General features: G+C 37.4%; 1 long non-coding RNA gene across 1 annotated transcript; it reads right to left on the reverse strand.

Annotated features, from left to right (window-relative positions):
* Positions 1-23,853: 23,853 nt before the first annotated feature.
* LOC137422663 (uncharacterized) lies at positions 23,854-25,454 on the reverse strand. Its single transcript, XR_010983567.2, has 3 exons — positions 25,319-25,454; positions 24,877-25,000; positions 23,854-24,715 (listed from the first exon to the last, which is right to left on the reverse strand). It is a non-coding gene; the product is annotated as an uncharacterized LOC137422663 (long non-coding RNA).
* Positions 25,455-27,072: the final 1,618 nt, after the last annotated feature.

The raw sequence follows: 27,072 nt of genomic DNA on the forward strand, positions 1-27,072 counted from the left end.
CACTCCAAGGGCTGTTTTGGGTGCAGTGTCCATAATAATCTTCCTCTTTCCTATTGGAATGCCTAAAAGGGCAAGGCATTTGCTGAAAGATGTATTGGTAAAATCCTCTACTACTTATTTCTACTGGAAAGTAGTGTACAGGTCTTCGTATTTGCCTTTCTTTTTGACATATGCATTGGACAAGTTCTCCATCGGGACTGTCAATTCAATAATGATGGCATGCTTAGTTATTGCCGAATAGATGGTGATATCAGGCCGTTTGGCAGTTTCAGTAATTTGTGGAGGGAACACTAATGGCTTATGGTCTTCATCCATCAGAAACATCCAATCATTAGCCTTTTGCAGGATGTCCTGTGTTTTTACCTGTGGAAGTGGCAGGGCTGGGTTCCTGGAGGTGTAGGATATACCATCAGCTGTATGGAATGCAATGGTGGGAATGGAGTTTGGCTTTGATTCAATACTGGTCTTCTTATTTGCATCTTTGATATAAGGAGCCAGGCCTGATGCAATCACTCTCAGGGTTTGGTCATGGTGCCAGTTGTATCTTCCATTTTGGGGTGAGTAGCTGCACCCATTTAAGTTGTGGAACATTGTGCAGTGGTGATGATGGCACAGTTGACACAGTCCAAGGTTGGTTTTTCCCCACAATCTTGGGAAAGGTTGGCTGGAAAAGGGAGTTGGTCATGGATAGTGTTTATGTGGAATGACAGCAGTTTCGGTATCCATACATGGAGGAGTTTCTTCCATGATGTATCGGTCTGTATGGCAGAATCCCATCTCAACCACTGTCCTTGTTTAGCACATCCATGCAGGTATACCAACATGTCTTCCTCGTCGATATCCTTTACCAAATTAGTAAGGCATTTCCTGTGTTCTCTTCTCGTCATGTCTCTTATCACCTTTGATTTTTCCTGTAGCCAAAGCCTGTCGTGTGTGTGTGTGTGTGTGTATATATATATATATATATATATATATATATATATATATATATATATATATATATATATATATATATATATATATATATATAAGTAGTGTATATATGTTGCTTCTGGGACACTCATTTTCCCATTGACTTACATGTTAATTTTTCCCCTCCCTCATTGCCCCCATAACACCTCTATTTCTCTCACCCTGTTCTTTACGAACCTTCTAACCTTTTGACATGTTATCCTTATTCATTAGACCACTTAAACAATGGTCCATCTGTGTGAACCTGTGATCCTTCTGACCTTATGGACCTTTTAACCTTTTACTCTTAATATCATCTGGTGAATCATCTTTGGCCCACTCAAACAACGACCCTACAAATATTTGTTTATGCGTGGGAAATAATTTAATTCTCTTGCCACTCTCTTCACCATCTAATATATTAACAAAAAATATGTTTGAGTTTGGTTCTTTATCAAGATATTTTAACTGAGCTAAAATAAAATGATAAACCTCCCTCAATGTTCTTGTTTGAGCGCCTCCAGTGCCACATACCATTTTTAAATTAAAGTATATATTTTCCTGACAACCATCAAAGTTTTCCGTCCACTCAAAAATATTTCCATCTTTTTTACCCAATTCACCGGTATTTAAATTAATTCTCATTTGTTTTGTAAATTGTTTTACCAGTTGTCTTTTCAATTATACCTATTTGATATTTTTCACATTCGTTATGTTTACCATTTATATACCACGGTTGATTACACCTCCACTCTTTAGTCTGGTTGGTACTTGGTTCTATCATTTATATAATAGTAAAAAAGGCGGCGGTAGCCCGTTAAAATCCCTAATCCCCCTTTTTAACTTATCACTTATATACTTATATAACCATAAGGGAGACTATCAATTCCATTTTCTAAAATAAACCTCTTATCATCAAAAGCCCCCAATGCTTTCTTATTCATCTCTTCTGAATATAATTTATGTTTATAACTTCTTATTCCATTAATCTTTCTAAACTCTTCTTTCTTTGTTGTTAAACAGTTATAATAATCCTTAAAGTTTATTGTTTCTTTAATAACATTTTTCTTTACACCTTTTAACTTCTTATCAGTCTTTTCAACGTTATTCACAATGTATTTATAAGCATAAGCCTTAGACCTCAATCCCACAAATTCACTCATGACATTTCCCCCTAATTCATCCTTAAACTTTCCAATCACCTTTTTATTTTTAGAAGAGAACAACTCACTCTCTGGACTGTAATTACTAGTGTCATAGATATTAATGTCCTTTTTCATGTCTGAATAAACATCATCAGTATTAATTTGCAAAATAAAACTATCTGTATCCATATAAAGTAGATTAACATCATTTTGATATTTATTCCTCAAGTTATTATAAAAGTAATCATACATTAATGGCTTTGATAAATCAAGAATTGATGTTCCAATATAAATAGGTTTGTCCATTTCAATACTCTCTTTAATCAAATGGATCGCACAAAAGTTCTCAGTAAAGACCTCAGCTCTAGTAAAACTCGGTCTATTAATTAATTTTGATGCTTGTTTCCAAGATGTTGATAGTCTGATATTTTGTCTTTTCCTCACATTTTCCATGGTCTTACCAAAGACCGCATTATTCATCAATTTATAAAAGTCTTTCTCAAAATCTGTTTTTGACTCTGTTCTTCTTTGTGTATTAAAATCAATGTACCCCTTTAACCAATGACTTTGATTGAACTTTAGAACCCTATGGATCTTCTCTATTCTTAGACCTTTTGATAAATATTGTCGCAAATTTCTTTGGTGTAGAACATAATTTTTCTTGTTATATAATGTAGTAAGTACTTCCGTTTCCGGTCTTGCTGGCGAGGGTTCGTTTATTCTCAGCTCTCCATGCTATCCATCGAAATCGAAGTTAAGTAATTGTTCCCATTTGTATTTTCGTTATAACTATTTATTTTATGGTGTATATATTGTCTCCCGACGAAGATTTTCGGTGCAAATCTTTCATACCTGTATTGAAAATCGTGTTAATTCGGGTCGTGTTTTGAGGCCTTGTAGTTGTACAGTGAACACTGTACAACCTTGAGGCTTTGTTTTTCTCTCAGCGGTCCGTGTTTTTGTGATCCAATAACTTTCGTTCTCTGTTTTCCCAATCTTTTCACCCCATAGCCCTCTTCCTTGTGTAAATCACAACTCAAAAAAATCCAAAAAAAAACTATTTCCTTCTCTGTTCTCATTCGTTTATTCATTCTTATTCGTTCGTTCGTTCGTTCTTCGATCATGTGTTTCTCCCCCATTTCCCCAGATAGATTGTCAAATTTCAACTCGTTATTTTATCGTCCATGCGTTATTGTTTTGATTATAGTTACTTTTGGTTTGAATTTCCTGTAACTTGTAATTATTTAATCGTGTTCTGCTCCTCGTGTGCGGCCTTGTAGTTGTACCCCCGTCGGTGTTTGTTATCTTAATCGTGTCTTGCTTGGCTCTTAGTTTTTTTCCCTTCTACCCCGAACATAATACTCTGTCTAACGTTCTAAATCCCCACCTCCCCCCCCCCCCCCACCCCCAAAAACCAAACAAACAAAAAAAAAACCAAAAACATTTATTTTCCTTTCTCCACGTGTACTGTTGACTCATCCTGTATTTTCTGTCCAGGTGTGCTGTTCGCCCCGCCCCCATTAACTCCTTGCCATCCACCGTTTGCCCTTCACGTGACTCGTGGTGGTCCCTCTCGGCTCTCCCCCTGTTGGTATTTTTGTGCACATAAGATTGTTCACGGTTCTGTTTAAATATTATTTAAATATGTATAACCTTTCCCCTTCAGTGTTTTACTCAGTGGTATTTTACAACACAATGTTTTTCTTCCTATTTAAAAGGCTTTTCTCAATTTCCTCTCCAACTCATTCCACCTCAAAAAAAAGAAATTCAATATCTTATACGTCTCCCTCACTACATGGTCTAAATTCACATTCATTCCATCCCTCCTCCATCATTCTGAACCGGATTGCTAACTTGAAAATCACAACAAACCCAATTTGTTTTCAATGTTCGTCTTTCATTAATCATCCACTTTCTAAACTCCCCTCTTGCCCCTCCCATCCAAATCCCTCCCCTTGCACCTACACTCCTAAACTCCCCCCTTGCCCCGCCACTCTTAAACTACCCCTCCACTCCTGAACTCCCCCCTTGCCCTTCCCCTCCTAAACTCCCCCCTCACTCCTCCCCTTCAAAACTCCCCCCCAACCCCTCCCATTCAAATCTCCCCCCATACCATTCCTCTCCAATTCTCCCTCCTCCCCCCTCCTCCTCAAAGCTGCCTCCTCCCCACTTCGTCTCCCTTCTATCTCATACCTCCACCCCCCCCAACCTTCTTCTTTCCTCTGCCCCCCCCTCAAACAACCCCTCTCTGTGCCTCATCCCTTCACCATCAAACCTTTCATCCTCCTCATCCTTCCCTTTCTTGGAACTCTTCTGCAATCGCTGACACACTAACAACTGCTCTCCCTACCTCCCCTTCTCATCCTTCATCTTACCCTACTCCTCCCCTCCCCTGTCCTGTACCCGATGCTCCCCCTCTCTCTTCATTAACGGTATGGACCTCAAACATCCGGGGCCTTCGCTCAAACCTGACTGATCTCTCCATACAGGTTGCTTCTGACAATCCAGACTTGATCTGCTTAACAGAGACTTTCCTCCTTCAAGATGTCTCTGATTCCTTAATATCTCTTCCTGGTTACTCCCTCCTCCGGTATGATAGACCTGAGCCTCGGCCTGGTGGTGGGGTGGCTATCTTTTTCAAAAACTCTCTTCCTCACTCTCCTTGCACTGCCCTCTCTCCTCCTCACCCCCAGGAGTACCTCTGGCTACGGCTTCCTCTCCGCTCCCACCTTTTGTTCATATGTGTTCTGTACCGTCCCCCAAACAGTGATGACTCCATCTACATTTCACTGTCTGACAACATGGACCAACTTCTATCCACTCATCCCAACTCTCTCTTCTTCATATGTGGTGACTTCAATTGTCATCATGCCACCTGGTTGGGTGTGGGTTCCTCTCTCACCAGTCATGGCACCTCAGCAAAGGACTTCTGTGACTCACTGGGATTGACACAATCTGTCAATTTCCCGACCCGGATCTCAGCCAATGGAGTATCTTCTCTTCTAGACTTGGTTATGACTAACTTCCCTGCTAATGTCTGCTGCTCTTCTTCTGCTCCAATCGGTTCTTCTGATCATGTGCTTGTCAAAGTGGACATCTCTCTGGCCATTCTCAGAGAGCCTCCTCAGCGTCGACGAGTCTGGCATTTCACTCAGGCCGACTGGGACGGTCTTCAAGCAGCCATCAATCGTCTGGATTGGTCTCCCATCTCCACTGCCTCTGACATCAATTCTTCCTGGGAATTCTTCCAAAGCAAACTGATCTCTCTCATGCACAGATTTATCCCATCTCGCCTTCAGTTGTCTTACCCTTCCTCCCATCCATGGTACACTGAATCTTGTGGTGAGGTAGTTGCCCTGAAACAACTTGCCTTTGCCTCTTGGAAGGCTAATCCAACTGAAGGAAATCTCAGTTCCTTCCACCAAGCTCGGAACAAGTGTGTGTCTACCCTCAGGAGTGCCAGGAAGCACTATCTCTCCTCACTCAAGAATGAACTCTCAAACCTGTCTCCTTCCTCCAAATCCTGGTGGCGTCTGGTCAAATCCGTTTCTGGTGTTTGTTCCCCCTCCATCCCCTCCCTTACCTCAAATGGCCACACAGTTGACATCGCACGTGACAAAGCCGAATGCCTCAACTCTGTGTTTGCCTCAAAATCCTTAGTCCCAAACCCATCTCTCTCTGTTCCCACCTTTCCCAGTCGAACCAAACTGCTCCTGGACTCTGTGACCTTCTCTCCTGACAAGGTGGAGGAGTTTTTGTCAAACCTCGACTCTGATTCTGCAACTGGACCAGATGGCATCAGCCCACGGGTCCTAAAATCCTGCTCTGCCGCTCTATCTCACCCTCTCTCTGTTCTTTTCACCCTATCTTTTGCTCAAGGTCATCTGCCAGCATCCTGGAAATCAGCAAACATTACCGCTTTACACAAAAAAGGTGCAAAAACAGATCCTTGCAACTACAGACCAATCAGCCTGCTCCCAATTATCAGCAAAGTCATGGAATCCATCATTGCTTCGGATATGAAATCTTTCCTCTTCTCCAATGGCTTGATCTCTGATCATCAATTAGGTTTCAGACCAGGTCACTCTACTCTGGACATGCTGCTTCTGCTGTCTCAACAATGGATGGAGGTCCTCAATGCCAAACAGGAAATCAGAGCTGTCTCCCTTGACATATCACGTGCCTTCGATACGGTCTGGCACCCAGCTCTGCTCACCAAACTCTCCTCCTATGGTATCCATGGAAATCTCCATGCATGGCTTGCGGACTTCCTCTCTGGTCGTAGTCAACGTGTGGCCCTGAATGTATTTCTCTCATCTCCCCTTCCCGTTCAGGCTGGAGTTCCCCAAGGCAGTGTGCTGGGCCCTGTGCTTTTTCTGGTCTTTATCAATGATCTCTCCGACTCTCTGGAAAATCCTCTGTATCTCTTTGCTGATGACTCCACTCTCTGCCGCTCCATTCCTCTTCCCTCAGATCGGCAGTCTGCAGCCTCCTCACTCTCTGAAGACCTGGACAAAATCACAGACTGGTCAAACATGTGGAACATGTCTTTCAATCCTGACAAATCTCACACTCTTACTATGTCTCTCCGAAAAGATCGACTGGACAACCCTCCCATCTACTTTCTCAACAATCCTCTCCAAGAAGTTCTGTCGCTCAAGCTTTTGGGTCTCACCATCTGCCATGATCTTTCTTGGGAAAACCACATTTCCAAGCTGGCCTCCAAAGCCAGTCGCCGACTGGGCATCCTCCGTCGTGCGAAGTCCTTCCTAGGCACACCTGAGCTCCTCACCACATACAAGGCTTTCATCCGCAGCTCAATGGAATACTGTTCTCCCCTATGGGCTGGTGCTCCTGCCTCACACCTGGCTCGGCTTCACGCTGTTGAATCCAAAGCTTTCAGAATCATTGGAATCTCCCGCGATGAAGCTATCTCTGAGGGCCTTTCACTCACTCACCGCAGGCAGGTAGGTGGTCTTTCTGTCTTCTACCGACTCCTCTCCGGCCTTGCTCCCCCAGCTCTCTCTGTGCTCTGTCCCCCAAATATTCCTACAGGTCGCACAAGATCTGCCAGCCACCCTCTGATGGTTAAACTGCCGAAATCTCGGCTCTCTGCTCACCTTCACTCTTTCATTCCTCTTTTCTCCCGCCTCTGGAACAAACTCCCACACTCACTTCAATCACACTCCTCCCTCTAGGTCTTCAAAACAGCTGTTCACCACCATCTCTTATCTTCCCCCATCCAAAACCTTGATCTTTTCTACCCCCACTAATTCACCCCAGATCCACCTTGTTTGAAATTCCAACTTCTTTCCTGGAAGTCTTGGCAGTGTCCATATGTTTTATACCTCTCCCACCCCCCCCCCCCCCCTTCCCATGCCTCCCCCCCAAAGCCCTCTCCCTCCCACAGTTCTCTCGAAGTCTCCATGTCTCTCGGTCCCTGCTCAAATGTTGTGTTTGTGTCCTTCCCCCTCTCTCCCCATCTTGTCTACCGCTCCCGAGGTTATTTGTTTTGTGTGTCTGTTTGTCTTTCTGTGTGATTAATGTTCGCTCTTTCACGAGCCTCGATCTTGTATACAAAAAAAAAAAAAAAAAAAAAAATTCTGTTGATTCACCTATATTAAATGATTGTTGATAATCACTTAACCACTCCTTCTTTGGACTTTCCTTTTCACAAGCAAATGGGAGATCTTTGTGTCGGTTATGAAGTTCCTCTGGATATTTCAAATCGACCTCAAAATAATAACCAACCTTTGAATCATCCAATTCTTTTTGTGTAGAGATACATACATCTTGTAAAACCTTTTTGTAATCTTTTTCCTTTACCCATCTAAGTTTTCCATAAGGAAGAGCCTGAGACATTGCCCAGCCATACAGGTTGTTCGCATCATAATACATCAAGTAGGAGCTCTCTACCGATGGATCATAATTTGGAATGTACTTGTTATTTGCTTTAGCATATCTCTTTGAACAGACTTGTGAAATTCCTCCTCTCTTTGCCTTTTCAATCATCAAAAGCATATCAACATCGGTTATCAAATCCAAAGCTTGTTTTGTCATTTTTAACATCGCGCTCCAAGCCAATCCAGGAGCAGTGTAATAGTGAGCAGGATCCAATCCATATCCAGAATGACAGATTGTTCTGAAAGCCTCAAACACATCAGCCAACAAAAGCACATCAGTTTTGAGGTACAAATCGTGATACTCACCAAGATTCTTAATGTTATATTTTTTCCAAACATTTTGTGCGTGTACATAATCTTTATCAGATATATGACTATTATTTAATTTGTTATAGAAATTTTCTTTTAAAGGAAGTTGTGTTTCATTGAATCTCTCAAATGAGTCCATATAGTCAAAGGGGTAAATTCCCTTTTGTGTTAGAAAATCTTTATCTAAAAAATACTCTGAAAGACATGGAAACTCTTAGATTTTGAACCAAGTTAGCCAATGGACTTGCCATGAATTTAAATGTATCAAGAAATCTTATATGAGTAATAGGAGATGTGTGAATTGTTTTTGTGAATGAAATGTATTTCTGATCCGTGTTTGGAATTGCTGAGATACTTCCAGAAGTCTTTGAGAGTTCCTTGATAAATAGATGTGTATCATAATGAGCGTTGTTATGAAGAAAGACAGGAATGAAAGAGGGGAGTTGATAATTAATATTACAACTTTGATGAGCCGGACCTCTATATTTACCAGTGAGATGACAATGGTCTCTAACCTTTAGACCTTTACCAATTTTCTCCTCACAAATATGACAGACATTGTTTTTTATAAATTCTCTTTTTTCTTTACTTGTTAAGGACATTGGTTTATTGGTTTCTCTCATTATCTTGGTTAATCGGACACAGTCTTTTTCTAATCGTTTCACAAACTCCTCTGGGGTATTTGAGCCTCTATACACCTCTAACTTGTTATATTTATCACCAATAGATGATTTGATATAATAACAAAAACCACAAGGAGTATGTTTTTGATATTTATTTGTGTATGATTCTTTTGGATCTGGAGAAGCAGTATCAATTTTTTCTAAAATACTTTCAAAATCAGCATATATAACAAATGGATGTTTCATTGTTTTCTTTTCATCTTTGAATGTGATCTTTGAGCCTTTTTTAGGCATGTTGATTACCGTTGATTTATGTTCACCACAATAATTTGAATGTTTATCTAATCTTTCTTGTGTATGGAAGAAGTTAAGACAACGCATACAAATATATATTTTATTTGTTCTTTTACATACTTGTGGTTTTATTAATTTTGTAATATCTTTGATGTATGTATAATGTGAATTTTCGTCTGAATTAAAATATAGAAGATTAATATGAGTTTGTTTACAATGGTCAGAAAGCTTTAAAACCTGAATGTTGTTTGTTTCTGTTAGACCATAAACATTAACTGATAAATTATTCAACTTTTCAAATTTAGGAATATCATTTAAAGTCATCGGAAACTTTAGATCTTTCGTATTTAATGTATTCTCATATTTTTTATAATGAGATACTCTTTCATCATGAAAATGTGGAGGATGTAAGTGTGCTAGAATAGACCAGAGAAAACATTTATTGTCTTTATTTTTGATATTGATAACTGCTTTTCTATTTTTGATAACACTGGGTAAATCAATGTAAGAAGAAGCTTTTAGAGGATCTGATTTAAGAATATGAATGTCTATGTAAATAATTTTTCCTATATTGAATCCACTTCCTACGATTGAATTATCCACATCTTGCTCTTGTTTAATAAGTTCATCATAGACTCCTGATGTTTTAAAATCTTGATATGAAGATATAAAGTGTGGCTCAGTTCTCATGTATGGTGTATCTATAACTCCTTCGTCCTTTGTCATTTCTAATTTTACTCCCATATAAAATTTAAGTGGTTTCATTTCTTTTAGTGTTTTTTCAATCAACGTTTGAACAGCAGGTTTAACTATTTCTACAGCATCACCTATAGACTCTGGTTCAGGAGGTTTGAAGTTAAAGACTCTTATTTTAATATGTCCTTTGAATGCACCATCAGAGTTTTTAATAGTAAACAATTTTGACAAGTGTTTGCTAGTTTTAAGATGGGCTTTAAACCCCTTCTTGAGGATGGTTGTTTTACAGACCTTACAATGTTTTGTTTTAGGTGGAAGAGGGGAAAGTTTGTTAAGAATGTTGTATGTATGTTTTGCGGTGAGAATATGTTGTTTATAATATTTTACTTCCTTCTCGCAAGTATCACAATAAACCATATTTATAGCGTGAGAAAACGTGGTGTTTTATATATATCACTGTGCTTAAAAAAAACACTTTTGAGCTTTACAGCTCCGTTTTATATATATCGCTGTGCTTAAAATAAAACACTTTTGAGCTTTACAGCTCCGTTTTATATATATCGCTGTGCTTAAACTAAAACACTTTTCACTCAGAATCATCTAAGTCATAACTATCACATGAATACTCAGAATCATACTCAGAGTCATCAATAAAGCTACTCTCATAACTATCATTTGAGCACAAACTATTAGTATCATAACTATCAGCTGTGTTCAATGAAATACTATCATCACCATCGTCCGAGTTCAATGAAATACTATCATCACTATCGTCCGAGTTCAATGAAATAGTAAAATCTTCACTGCTGTAATGACTCGTATTTAATTAGCAGAAAAAACCTTTCCATCTATACCAATGTACTTTCTTTCATTAACGGATTCAATCTCTACATTTTTAATATCAAAAGTTATCTTTAAATAATCTCTAACTATCATAGAACGAAATGACATTTCACCAGAAATATTAACATCATTCATTTTACTTAGATCTACACCCTTTGGATTATTAAAGTAAATACAAATTTCTCCACGAGTATTGTTGATGGTCTTATTATTCTTTTTCAAAGTATCGCGATCGATCACTTTTTCAAGCTTTGAATAAATTGCCAGGAGTAGAGGAGAAACTTTTGTTAGATTTACTTTAATGGATGTCTTTCCAGGTATAGTTAGAGCTCTTCCTTTAAATGAAATAGAGGGGCTCATGTTATTTTCCATAACTGGTTTTACCCAAAAATGTCCATATTTATCTTTGTTCAATTTAACATCTTTGACATATTTTTCTATATCTTTCACCGAAGTAGAGATTGATTGAAATTTGTCTTTTGTGCTTTGAAACATTGTATTTATTAATGAATAAACTTGCGTTTAGTTTAAGTAAAAATTTACCATATAAATATGAAAAGTTCTGAAGGATATTTACAATTTCCAGACTCTCCATATGATAAATTAGAGAATTGTCCGGCTTGTGATAGAGTGGGGCTTAATGATGAGGATTCATATAAACAATGTTTATTCTGTGATTATATTCTAATTAATGATAATAAGAAATATAAAAAAACATATAACTCTTTTAAATTAGAACCAAAAATGAATTACTTTACAAGATTAATAAGAGAGATGAATGTTAAGCATTATGGTGATAATACACCATTTCTTACAAGGAAAGAGACTCTTTGTATTGAGGAAATGTATAAGGGTTTAATGATATTTATTATTCAAAATAATTTTAATGGAAATGTTAATACAAGATACTACATAAATAAAATAATGAATTATTTTGAAATTAAACCCGAACTCAGGATAAAATATAGAGTTTCTAAAATAGCTCAAAAAAAGTTGGATGACTTGTTTTCCAAATATATAAATGAATGATTTTTTACCCGTTTGGGAAAATAAGATAAAATTTAATAACCATAAAAACATTCCAAATTCATTGAGATGTCTAATAGTTGGTTCAAGCGGATGTGGAAAAACCTGTTTGCTTTTAAAGATGCTCCTTACCCCCAACTTTTTAGATTATGATAATTTAATAATTTTTACGAAGTCAAGTTTTCAACCCGAGTATCAACTACTCTCACAGGGTTTTAATGCAGGTCTTAAAAAGGAAGACATTATCGGTTTATTTAAACTTCAAAACAAACTAAATGATTATAACATTGAGGATATAATACAACTATTTTGTGATACACAGAAACCTAAACCAAAACCCATAACTTGTATTCTCAGTGATAATACGGATGATATACCTTCACCTCAAGATTTAGATAAATCAAAAAAGAACCTCGTCATCTTTGATGATTGTGTTAATGAGAGAAACCAAACAGTAATGGATAGCTACTATACAAGAGGGAGACATTCTTCTTGTAATTGTATATATCTTAGTCAATCATATTTTCAACTCCCTCGACGCTCAATAAGAAACAATGCCAATACTTTTATTTTATTTAAGTTAAATTCAATAGATGTAAATAATTTTTGGAGAGATAATTGCTCTACGTTATGTAGTAAAAAAGAATTTGAAAATTATATGAAACACACGATTGAAAAATATAAATATATTTTTGTGAAACAAGATGAGATATTAAAGGATGTATTTTTATTTTAAACATAATTACATATATAAATGATAACTATTATTATTAATCTTGTGGGTAAATCTGCTTCAGGAAAGAACTTTCATAAATCTAAACTCTTGAATAGTAAAAATGAAAAGATTGTAAGTTTTTTTTAAAAACACCCTATGACTCGTTTTGTGAGTACTACAACCAGAGCAAAGCGACCAGGAGAAGTAGAAGGGAAAGATTATTACTACATTTCAATGGAGGAACATATGCGATTGAGGAACGAAGGTCAAATATTTGAGGAGGTCTCTCTTGGTTCTACAAAATATTCACATTGTAAGAGTGAGTTAAATAAAGTAAAATCTAATGGTCTTGGGATTTTAGAAACTAATCCTGAAGGAATGAGACAAATTATTAAACAATTGTGTGGTGATGGAGTTAAGATTTTATCATTCGGTTTTGATATCGATGAGGAGACTCAACGCAAACGTATGAAAAGCAGAGATACAAGTATTAGTGAAGAAGAAATAACAACTCGTATTAATACCAATAAAGAATTTGATGAAATATTTAAAGAAAAGGATTTATTTCAACATTACTATAATGACAAAGAAAAGGAAAATTTTCCCATTGACCTTTACAATTCATTAAATGATATTTTTCAATAAATAAATACAGAAAATGAATACCGAAGAAAGAGCAAGAAAGTTTAAAGAACATCAAGAGTTGGTTTCAAAAGTTGTAAAGCAACAGGAAGAGATAAAGAAGAAACGGAGACAGAAACTAACTGGTGAAGAAGCCTTTGAAAGAAAACAAGAGAAATTTTTTAAACCGCTTTTAAAAACTCAACACCCTACAGTTCCCACGGTAGAATTTACTCCGAAAAAACTTCAAATGCTCAAAGATTTTAGTCAGATAACAAAACAAGAACTTGGAAAATTAGAATATAATGATGAAGAATTATTTCAGAAACTTGAGGAGGTAAATCAACCCCCTAATTATGTAGTGGAAGCTCTTCAAAACAATGAATATTTGGCAGATTCAAAAACCAGAGCAGGTCTCATTCCAACAGAAGAACCAGCAGTGTTCCATCTTGTGAAAGAAAAGGTATTGATATTTAATGATGAATTGATGTTCTTGAGTTCTACTCAACCAAATGTTAAATTAACTCCAAGATTAATGTTTCTTCTAACAAACCCCGGATTCAGCGGTTCAAAATATTTTGAGGAACCACTTGATATGGAAAGAGAGGAAGATAGGGTATATATTGAGTTGCTAAATGCACTTGATTATGGAGTTTCTGTTGCTGGTAAAAGTAAGAAGAATGAGAAGGAGAAACATATTATTGATGCTTTAAGTAAGCTTGGTTCGGGTGTTAGTTTTCTTCCAAATGACCCATCACAATTAGTTAATAGGCTATTATTGTTGTTAGGTAGTAAGAAGGCTGGAAACAACAATTGTTTTAATGAATCCTCAGCCATTTTAGATCAGTTGATGAATATGAAAATAATTAATAAATGTCAATACAAAGATATTTTATTAGATATTAAATAAGATGAGAAGCACAATTCTTAGTTTTAATTTCACAACGAGCGATTACACAGCTTCATTCCCTTACCCACTACAACTTGACCCCCTTACCTCATATGAGGCATCTTTATTGTCGATGGAAACTTATAATACCTTGTTTAATATCACAGAGAAAAACAACAAGTTTAGTTATAATCCAGGAAGTGGATATAAAACTATAACCGTTTCACCTGGAGCTTACGAGATTTCTCAAATATCTTCAGAAGTCTCTCGCCTTATGAAAGAAAAAGGTGATGAACCAAAAAATATTGTAATAGATATTCAAAAACACACTTCAAAATCAACTATTAAACTTAAAAATAATTATAAAGTTGATTTCACGATTGAAAATTCGTTTAGAGAGCTATTGGGTTTCTCTTCAAAAAAGATTGAAAATAACGGGACGTTTTACAGTGATAATGTTATCCAAATATCCTCCGGTATAAATTCAGTATTAATTCATTGTGATTTGATTGATGGTGCTTATAACGATGGAATAAGAACAAATACAATATTTTCATTCAGTGCATACTCAACCCCGATTGGTTATAAATTTAATATGGAACCAAAAAATCTTGTCTATTTACCTGTGTCAGGAAAAACCATATACAGAGTAAATTTTAGGATAACCGACCAAGATAATCGTATGATATCCTTTAATGATGAAATTATATCCATCAGAATTCACCTACGTGAAGTTTTTCAATAAATAAATAATGGTTATTGTGAGAAAACACGAGTTGGGAAAATATAAAATAATTACAGGGGAGGGCATGTACCTTTCACCATACTATACAAGGTATGTGGGTAGAGGATACTATAAACCAAAGAGACAACGGGGTGTGGGTCATCAATTTCGAAATAAAGGAGATGGGATAATTGATACTCTAATGGGGATTGGTTCAACCATCCTTAAACATAAAGACCTAATTGGTTCAACTGCTTCTGCCGTGGGCTCCGTTGCGGGTGCTACAAAGAGTATAAAAGATGCTCAAAAGGAGTCTCATAAATTACAAGCAATCAAAGAAATAAAAAAAGGTAAAACTCAACTATCTTCACAAGAACGACAAAAAATCATTAAAATACTTGGGTCAGGGTTTCAACGATTTTAATACTATATAAATACAATTATGGAAGCGATTGATAGTATCTATGATTTGGATGATACAATTATCATTTCAAACTCCACGAAAAAGGAAGACTATTTTAAGGTAAATGCTATAACAGGAACAGACTGGAATTCAAACGGAACAAAAAGTTTTGAAATAAATAATCAACAAACTTACTTGAATATAGCTGATAGTTTCTTGCTGTGTAAATTTAAATTCACTAAGGCTGCGAATAATACTAATGCTACACTCGTAAATGATTTCTTCTGGAAAATGTTTGATAGTGTTCGCCTGTATATTGGAACACAAGAGGTTGAAGCGGTTGATTATGTCTCTGCTACATCTGAAATGATGAAATTTACACTATATTCGTTTGGTGATAGAATGGGTAAGGGAGCTGTTGAAGGTTTTATTCCTGATATGTCAACGGGTACAAACACAGACCCTGGTTATAGTCAAAGGAAGGCAATGTATAATGATGACACAAAACCAGAGAATAGTTTTACTGTAGCAGTACCTCTGAAAGGTATATTTGGATTTTGTGATTATGACAAAGTTTTGTATGGTCTTAAAATTAGATTTCAACTACAAAGGAATGATAATGTAAATAGGTTGCTTTTTGGGGTTGAAAATGCTTTTGGAGACAACAATAAATTTGTTATTAATGATTTGTGTTGGTATATCAGTGAATATACTCCTAATCTTAAAACGGAAGAGATGTTAAATAGAAGACTTAACTCAAAGAAACCGCTAAATGTATCATACCTTAAAAGAAGATGTCAACACGTTAAACTGGAACACACTACCTACACTTGGAATTTGGGTGTTCTTCAAGGAAAGCCACGATACCTCTGGCTCATTTTTAAAAAACCAGATGGAGAGGACGGTACTAATAAGAATAATGCGCTGAGTGATAATGCTAAGGTGAAACAACTTCGGGTTTCTCTTGATGGCACATTTTATCCGCGAGATAGATTGGAAATTGATTGGGAAAAAAATGATTATGCGGAAGCCTACAAGTCTTACCAAAAGGTGTGTGAAAGCAACGGTAATAATGATCCTATTTTGGATATGGTTGCGTTTCAAAAACTTTATACAATCTATGCAATTGACCTGAGTTCTCAAAAGGAAACTATAAAGTCTAATCGAGTGGATACTTCTCTATACATTGAAAGAGGGGAGAGTGAAGAGGTTAATGCATATTGTTTGCTTTTGGAGGAAACAGAATTACAGATTAATACAGACTAGCGGGGTCACCCGTGGGAATCCCACGGGCATGGACGTGTGTGACATTTCGACATATTGAGTTAGATGCTGCACCTGCACATTCAGTTATATAAAATGGTTACTGGTAATTGATCACATCCACAAATGATGTAATCCACACAATTTATGTACTTTACATAACGTTAATAGGAATACATGCCCGTGTAGCTGGGAAATACAGTTTGTTTGAAATAAATCACAAATATCAGAAGAAAGTTTTTTAAATTTAGAACTATTCTCAGAGTTAAACATCACCGTAATATTATGCGGTTGCTTCAACGTTTTCGGTGAATTATATGTCATTCCCATCTACACGGGCATGTATTCCTATTAACGTTATGTAAAGTACATAAATTGTGTGGATTACATCATTTGTGGATGTGATCAATTGCCAGTAACCATCTTATATAACTGAATGTGCAGGCGCAGCATGTAACTCAATATGTCGAAATGTCACACACATCCATGCCCGTGGGATTCCCGCATGGATGTGTATGGCGAATTTTAAATATATGTCGACTGTTATTTTAGGCGGTGTATTTTCGTTTATCATCATGGCGCGATTTAAAAAAATATATCTCTGCATTTTCCTCTCCAATACCTCCTCACACTTTACACACACACCGGCCCATGTTTACATATACACACACACACACATATACACCCACACACATATACACATACACACACGTACATCGACACACATGCACACACACACACACACACACACACACACACACACACACACACACACGTACAGACACATATACACATATGCACATATGCAAATATGTATACACATATGTATCCACATATACACATATATACACATATATACATCTCCACACACACACACACACACACACACACACACACACACACACACACACACACACACACAAAAACAGACACACACACAAAAACAGACACACACACGCACAGACACATATACACACAAACACACACACACAGACATGTATATACACATACAACAACAACATGCATTTTAAGGCCATTTTCCCTGCTAGAGCGGGGGTTAGCCTACATACACATACACACACATATATACACACACACACATATTCACGCGCACACACACACACACACGTACACACACGTACACATGTCCCACATGTATATATCCCACATCCCACATGTATATACATGTTTAAAGTGTACGTGCCCTTCCCCCCTCCCCCGCCCGGCAACGCTGGGTACTTCTGCTGGTAACGAATAAAATAAAAACGAAGAAATAGGTGGAATTGGCTGAAATTCGCTCGGTGAATTCACGCGGTGTATTCGGTTCGGCTCGGTTCACTCGGTTTAAAGAAAAAGCGATAATGTCGACATGTTGCTGTCTGTGTCATGTTGGGCGGTGTATGATACTCGTTGGCTGTTGGGCGGTGTATGATACTTGTTGGCTGTTGGGCGGTGTTGTGCGGTGATATGGTGTATTTTAAAAAATATATCTCTGCATTTTCCCGCGTTGGTGACACCGAGTCGTTCTTCATCGATCGTCTCATTCATTTTGGAAATGGAAGTTTCCACGCAACGCATGAATTGTCACGATCCTCAAGAGGAATTTGTCTCGTAATCATCAAATGATAAATGGCAAGTAAATTATATTGTGGAAAATTAAAGATTTCAAATAAACCTATTTAAAGTGTATGCGCACATAACTAATAAAAAAAACGAAGAAATATCTCTCGGTAATTTCCTGAAACATATTTTACTTCCGGCTAATATGTTGAATTAAATAAAAACGAAGAAATATATGTCGGCATCATTGTTGACGTTTTTGTGACGACTGTCATCAAACGAAAAAGTAATATATCTTAACGGAAAAGCAAAAGCGAATTTTTAATATATATCGACACATTGCCGGCGGTGTCATGTTGGGCGGTGGGCCTCTCCCACCACCTCCCTCTCCCATCACTTCCCTCTCCCACCACCTCCCTCTCCCACCACCTCCCTCACCACCTTCCTCTCCCACCACCTCCCTGATACACCATGACGCGATTTTAAAAAATATATCTCTGCATTTTCCCGCGTGTGTGGATTGTTCTCAATTATTGCTGACACCGAGTCTAAAAGTAAAACCATCGATAAAAATGAAATCATATGGTGAGTTAGATTGGAGATAAAGGCGTGAGAGAGACTCAATGGCCTTGAAGTTACAGGCCTTTGAGAATTCATTTCGTTCTATAAACGGCAACTTTCATCGGATTTTCTTCCCGTTTTTTTTCAACCGAGTCTAAAACTATGTTAGCGACTGTGAAAAATGAAATGATTTATCGAATTTGATTTGAAATAAAACTGGGGGAGAGCAAGACACCACGGGCCTACAAAACAGGACTCAAAGCTATGCGAGTTAATAAAATGGTGGATATTTGTTTATAGCCACTCCCAGAATGGGTGGAGCTATGGGTGGAGCTACTCTGCAAACCGAGTAAGCCACACCCCGGACAGACACCCAACAGATAGACAGACAGACAGACAGACAGAATCATCTACGGCTATTATAATATAGATAATGGTGTTATGATTAATATCACATAGGTTTTTTCTCATAAATAAATGGTTGGGGTATATGTTAATCAAATCAATCTTAATAAATTAACATCTTGTATTCAAAATCAAAAGCCTTGTATTATTATACAATTCAAAGAAAAGGAGCTGTAAGAATTGATGTTTTACTCACACACACACAAGTAAAAACACTAAATGATGTTGGATCACTTAAAATTAAAATGACGAAACCTATGTTAAAGAAATATTCAATAGACGAGTCAAGAGGAGGATTTCTCCCGTTTCTAATTCCTTTATTTGCTGGTTTAAGTGCAGCGGGAGCATTGACTGGTGGTATTTCAGCAGCGGTAAAAACTGCTAACGAAAGGAAGGCACAACTAAAAGCTCAAAAAGAATTGGAAAGACATAACAAGGAGTTGGAGAAACAAATTAGTGGAAGTGGTGTAATTGTAGATTTTGCTCAAAAACTTGAAAGTCTACCTGATAAAGCTAGATTGTTGGTTGGAGATATGCTTTCCTCTATCGCTCAAGCGGGTGTTAAACTAACTAAACGGGGTAATGGATTTTATCTTTCTCATAAATAAATGGATAAATGGTTTAAACAATTTGGAAAGAATACAACGTCAAATATAGAACTAGCTAAGTATTGTAAAACACTAAAAATTGATAATGTGGTTATTTGTATGAGAGATGAATTAATACATATAAATAAGAATACAAAGAATATTATTATGAATTTAGACACACAGAATGGTTCTCATTGGGTTTGTATTCATAATAGTCAGGATAAATATTATTTTGATAGTTATGGTATGCCACCACCTGTTGAAGTAATACAATTCTTACAGAATGGTGTTTATCAAACATTTCAAGTTCAAGAAATTAATTCTAAATGTTGTGGTCAATTATGTTTATATGTATTATTTCAACTCAACAATAATGAAAATTTTAATGACTAGGGCATGCCCGTACTATATATATATCTAAAATTATATCCCCCCCCTCTATTTACATGAAATGGTTTGGTCCAAAGCGAACGGCTTGCGAGTGGTGACAATCCCCCCCCTCTATTTACATGAAATGGTTTGGTCCAAAGCGAACGGCTTCCGGAGTTTGGTAAAGAAATCGCCATCGCGTGCACAAACGCGCAGGAAAGCGAATGAATCGCAAATTCGTTTTTATTAGTTTTATTATTAGTTTTAAAACATAGTTTAACGCCAACATAGTTTGCAAACGTGAAATAAATGAATACGCTCTCAAATGTGCCATCCGAGGCAGAGTGTGTCCGCCACGTTCGGCACACGCGATAGTTCGCTGCTCTCTGATTGGTTGAATCGTTTTTTGGACATAGCTCGGTAAGTAATTGTCCGATTAATATGAAACCTTGAAAAGGCACATCCTCGGGTCCCCAGCAATATACCTGGCAAGTTAAAAGTATATCGGACCCGTGGTTGTCGAGAAACAGCGGTCACAGACAAACGTACAGACGTACAAACGTACAGAGATTACTGGAATTATAGATAGATATCATTTTTAATCTAATAGAAATGACATGTTGGAAAAGATGGTTCTATCTTTGGAAAATCCTCTCAGGATATTGATTTATCAAATTATTATACAAAGGCACAGGCTGAACGACAAAAATATAGTGTAAGTAAAAATATTAATATGAAGAATACTTATAAATTAATCAATTATCCAAACCCTACAGATGCGAATGACTTAATTAGATTAAGTGATTTATCACAATATATATTTTTAAAGAAAACAGCACGTTTTGTTAAACAAGTAAAATTTACAACCACAACACCTGGTTATACTGACAATACACCTTTCCTCATTGAATTTAACTACCTGCTTACAATTGAATTTTATAAAGAAGGACATATAGTTAATATGCGAATTAATAAATGGGGGTATGATATGCCTGATTTAGGGTATAATTGGTCTTTTTCAATAAACATAGAAGACCTACATGATTTTAATCAGTCTCGTAAAGAAGAATATTATCCACTTGGTGAGGATAAGGATTTATGTGGAAGTACAATTAATAAACAACAAATACATGGTTTTAAGAAAAGAAAAATATATGATAGTATAGCGATGGTTAGCATGACAAAGAAGGAAGGTCATGAGATAAGGATAGAAAGCCAAGGAATACAAACCAATTTGGTAGTGGGAAGATGGGGTGGTATTACCTGTCATCTATCTATAATTCCAGTAATCTCTGTGTGTGTGTGTGTGTGTGTGTGTGTGTATGTGTGTATGTCTGTGTGTTTGTCTGTGACCGCTGTTTCTCGACAACCACGGGTCCGATATACTTGAAACTTGCCAGGTATATTGCTGGGGACCTGAGGATGTGCCTTTTCAAGGTTTCATATTAATCGGACAAGTAGTTACCGAGCTATGTCCAAAAAACGATTCAACCAATCAGAGAGCAGCGAGCTATCACGTGTGCCGAACGTGGCGAACAGACTCTGCCTCGGACGGCACATTTGAGAGCGTATTCATTTATTTCACGTTGGCAAACTATGTTGGCGTTAAACTATGTTTTAAAACTAATTAAAACTAATTTGCGATTCTTTCGCTTTCCTGCGCGTTTGTGCACGCTATGGCGATTTCTTTACCAAACTCCGCAAGCCGTTCGCTTTGGACCAAACCATTTCATGTAAATAGGGGGGGGGGGGGGGGGATTGTCACCGTACTCGCAAGCCGTTCGCTTTGGACCAAACCATTTCATGTAAATAGAGGGGGGGGATTGTCACCGTACTCACAAGCCGTTCGCTTTGGACCAAACCATTTCATGTAAATAGAGGGGGGGGATTGTCACCGTACTCGCAAGCCGTTCGCTTTGGCTTTGCGAATGGACCAAACCATTTCATGTAAATAGAGGGGGGGGATATAATTTTAGATATATATATAGTACGGGCATGCCCTAGTAATATTAATCTCACATATATTTCTGATACATAAATGGCAGGAAGAAGACTACAAGAGAATTATAATTTTTGTATTCAAGGATACCTACAAGAAAAGGGTGCTCGGTATTACATACCTTATGATTTGGAGAATATACATGGGAATTTTGTCATTAAAAACTGGCCTTATACTGATATTGTTAAACCCACAAATAGAGACTTGTTTAAAATATTAAATAAAAATGAACTTCTCAAAGTTATGAAATATAAAACTCTTTTAGAAATCGTCAACAAATCTTATTGGTATCCTATTATGAGAAAAATAATTATAGATACAAGAATATCTCAAAATCCAGATGAGTATATGAATAATATTATTTGGGGTTCAAACTCAAGGGTAGCAAGGGATGAGGAAGGAGTTGAAGAAGAGAAGGAGGAAAGAAAGAAAAAGGAGAAGAAGGAAAGTGAGAGGGAGGAGAGGGAGAAAAAGGAGGAGGAGAGGGAGAAAAAGGAGAAGGAGGAAGGAGAGAAAAGGGAGAAGGAGGAAAGAGAGAAAAAGAAGAAGGAGGAGAGGGAGAAAAAGGAGAAGGAGGAGAGGGAGGAAAGGGAGCAAAGAGAGAGGGAGGAAAAATATAAAAAGATGGAAATCAGTGAGATTCGTAAAAGATTGAGTGTATTACAGCAAATAAATCAATCTCAACGCACCGAAGAGGAAATTAAAGAATTAACAACTCTTATGAAGATAATGGTTTCAAAAATAACAACGTCAATGTCTTCAATTTCAGGGAGGAGATTTAAATGTGAAAGTGGTGAAGAAGAAGAAGAAGAAGGAAAATATTATGTGATTGATGATGTTGGTGTCATTGACTTTAGTTAGTTTTTATTTGTAAATAAATGGAGGAGAGAGTGAAGGCATTCCTTAGGATTCTTTATGTTTTAAAAATTAAGATAGAAATGTATATGTTAAAAACCAAAAAGGTTTTGATACTCTGTCGGAATTTTTCTGATAAATAAATATGAGTTATTGTCTCAAATGTAAAAAGAAAACTAAATCTAAAAATATCTCTTATGTTAAAGCTAAAAATAATAGAGTTTATCAAAAAGGAATATGTCAAGTGTGTGGCTCTAAAAAGTGCCAATTCATCTCACCTAAAAGAGGAGGAGATATACAAAAGTTTCTGTCAGGAAGTAAATTTACAACAACTGGAATTCCAGGGGAATTACACCTTCCAGGGTATTCTTTCTGTGGTCCAGGAACAAACCTGGATAAAAGATTAGATGAGGCTGACAATCCTAAACCTTGGTCTAAACCTACAAATAGGGTTGACGAAGTGTGTATGAAGCATGATATTGCTTATGGGAAAACCACTACGTTGACTGAAAAACATAAAGCCGACAGCGAAATGTTGTATAATTTGTCTTTGATACAAAATCCAACGTTGAGAGAGAAAGTTGATAGGTTTATTGTGAGAAATTTGATAAATGCTAAATTGAAACTTGGTCTTGGTTATTCCTCAAAAAACTATTAGGCTCTAATGATGTCATCAAGACTGAGGAGCTTTTGGCTGAAGAATTACACAAACCTATAATCACAAAGTTTAAAAGAAGGAAGGTTTATTCTAAATACACCGACCACATATGGTCCGCTGATTTAATTGAATTGAATAATGACAGGGAATACAGGTATGCTTTAACCGTTATTGATTTGAGGAGTAGATTTGCCTGGGTTGTCCCTTTAAAAAATAAAAGGGGTGATACTTTAATGTTAGCCTTTAAGCTAATATTTGATCGGGATAAAAGGAAACCAAAGAAGTTATGGACTGATGAGGGAACAGAGTTCTATAACAAAATATTCATGAAATATCTTAAGGGGAAGGGTATTAAATTATACAGCACCTTTAATGAAGGAAAGGCAGTTGTTATTGAGCGTTTTAATCGTACTTTAAAAGAGAAATTATATAAAAGATTCACACAACTCGGTTCTCAAAAATGGGTGTATTTAATTCAGGATATTGTAGATGATTACAACAATACAGTTCATTCATCAACAAAATCAAAACCATCAGAAACATTTACAAAATTAGAATATGAAAAGGAGATTAATTTGAGAAAGCCCAAGTTCAAAGTTGGTGATATTGTAAGGATATACAAATGGAAAAGCCATTTTGAGAAAGGTTATACACAAAAATGGACTAATGAATTATTTATAATCGTTGATGTAATGGCTACAAACCCTTGGACTTACAAATTAAATGATATAAATCGAGAAGAAATCTTGGGTTCATTTTACTCGCAAGAATTACAAAAAACAAAGCTAATAATTCATTAAACAACATTTCTATTCACCCCACCCAGATTAGCTAATTTAATTCGTGGTAATAAAAAAAAAAAATCAAATAAATTAAAAATCATAAGCCACGCCCACACCGACCCCACCCCACAGACCCCGCCCACACAGACCCCGCCCACACAGACCCCGCCCACACCCATCACCCCCCACCCCCCGTGCGTTCCCCCGCCCTTGATCCCCCCTCATCCCACCCCCACCTTCCCCACACACACAAGGGAAGGGGAGGGGTGGGATGGGGGGAATCAAGGGTGGGGGAACGCATCCTCCCTTCCTTCTAACCTTTATTCTTTTCTTGTAATTAATAATTAAATAATTCTGGACAAAGCATATATATATAAATAATATTTTAAACAAAATCTTTATATTTTTAAGACATTTTTCTTGAGGTATTACACATTTAACTTCTTCCCAGCACAAATCATCAATCTCTTCCCAACATAAGTCAAAGGTAGTTTCAACAGCAGCAGATATCTTCAGGTTTTGAATCTCTTTCTGTCAAAGGCAAGAGGGGTAAAACAAGGAGAGAAATAAATGAATGATATACCCTGAATCACCTCCCACAATGCGCAGGGATATGGTGTACCTATTCGAAACGGTGTACCCACACATTGACACACACATGGCCAAAATACAATACATACACACATGCTTACCTCCAAAAAATCAAGCTTAGCGTTCAGATCGTTGAGATGAAAATTAAGGATATCACAGGATGACAGGAAATAACCATTCCTATGGAGTCCAAAATCGTCCCACTCCAAGCTTTGGTCTTCGAGGCTGCAAACAAAATAAGGAGAAATTACTATGCTGAAGTAAGCTTGACAAAACATCACACACACGCACACACACACACACACATACACACACACAAACACACATACACACACGAACACACACACAAACACATTCACACGAACACACACACACACACATTCACACATACACACACACATTCACAGATACATACACACACACACACATACACACACGAACACACACACAAACACATACACACACGAACACACACACACACACACACACACACACACTAAGGCAGCGTTGTTTAACACAAATGTATTATATTTAGTATCTTACCTTGCATATGAATCTTCCAAGAACGGTGAAACAGGCAAATGGTTTAAATGCTCATTCGCCTCGTTGTAAATCTCTTTCGGAAAAACTTCATTTTCTGCCAAGACCAGGTCATTTTCAAAACCTGAATTGCTGTAATAAAAAAATATATATCATGTCATATAAATTTAAATTAATCACATACAAAGCTCTCACCAACAGTTCAATTCTGAATGAAACTTACCCTGGTGAGTATTCTTCATCACTGGAATAAGACAAGTTGTCGTTCATCTTCGTCGATTCACAATGTTTAAAATTGAACTGAATACGGCTTTTTATAATGTAAAATGTATTCAGGGAAGAGAACTGGCTGACAGCATTTCGAGGAATCTCAAGGCGTGTGTGAAAACAGGAAACTAAACAATGAAAACTTTCTGGGAAGTTATCCAAGTCAGTGAAACAACGTCATTTCTCAAAAGCGAAGAATTAATTTTTTAAAGGTTTGAGTATGGTGATGGAAGTTGGAGGAGAATTAAATTATTTCCCACACATAAACAAATATTTGTAGGGTCGTTGTTTGAGTGGGTCAAAGATGATTCACCAGATGATATTAAGAGTAAAAGGTCCATAAGGTCAGAAGGATCACAGGTTCACACAGATGGACCATTGTTTAAGTGGTCTAATGAATAAGGATAACATGTCAAAAGGTTAGAAGGTTCGTAAAGAACAGGGTGAGAGAAATAGAGGTGTTTAGGGGCAATGAGGGAGGGGAAAAATTAACATGTAAGTCAATGTGAAAATGAGAGTGTCCCAGAAGCAACATATATACACTACTTATATATATATATATATATATATATATATATATATATATATATTGTTGCGGATATGAGGACTGTATTTTTTTGATTGTGTGTATTATGAATTATTGCTTGAGTCTGGCCCCTCCTGCCTCCAGTGTTGTGTAAAGGTCAAAGGGCGTCCCGGTAGTTAATTCCATAAAAGCACACATTGAAGGACACGATAAAACCCTTGTTCAGTAGTTTATATCTTTATTATGTGTTTTAGGGTAAGGCCTTGTCTTCCATTAACATGACACTCCATTGCACCAAGTGAAAAATATAGATTCCCTTCATTCCCATTCCCAAAAACCTCCATTTCCCCTTTCGTCAATTGCCATTCGCATTGCCAACCAACAATTGCCGCCATTGGCCACGAGGCAGGGTTGGGGAAGAAAGGCGTGCCCGCCCGTCGTCATCAAGGGCAGAGCCAGAGGGTCGCGTGACCAACCAGGGCCGAGGTGAGCACACCGATGGGCGTGTCCTAAAGGCCGGCGGCTTAATCGCCGGAGGCGCTATAAAAGCGCGCGCGCAAGAGTGACCAGGGCTGAGCTGCGTGGTGAGGTACAAAGAAAAGAGCTGGGTCGTCAGAGGAGAGCTGAGTTGAAAGGGTCCAAGGCAGAGCTGAGTTGAAAGGGTCCAAGGCAGAGCTGGGTTGGGAGGTCCAAGAGAAGAGATCATCCAGGGAAGCACAAAGCCTGCTATTCGTCGCCTTGCTCGCCAGCAGCAGCGTCCACAGCAGCAACAATACTCGACAGCCGCTTGGGGCCTGGACGGCGGTTTTGAGCAGGGCCGCGAAGGAACGGCGGCTGCCCAACGCGCCGATCGTGCTGCCGGACCCATTGGACTTTCCTCTCCTTCCAGCCATTCCTGCCTACAAGTTCCCCATTCGTGTACGTGAGTTTGTTCTGTTTGTTCTGTCCTGGGTATTCAATTAAG

This window comes from Myxine glutinosa, chromosome 2 (genome assembly GCF_964187855.1).
Source record: "Myxine glutinosa chromosome 2, kmMyxGlut1.1, whole genome shotgun sequence".
Classification (NCBI taxonomy): Eukaryota; Metazoa; Chordata; class Myxini; order Myxiniformes; family Myxinidae; genus Myxine; species Myxine glutinosa.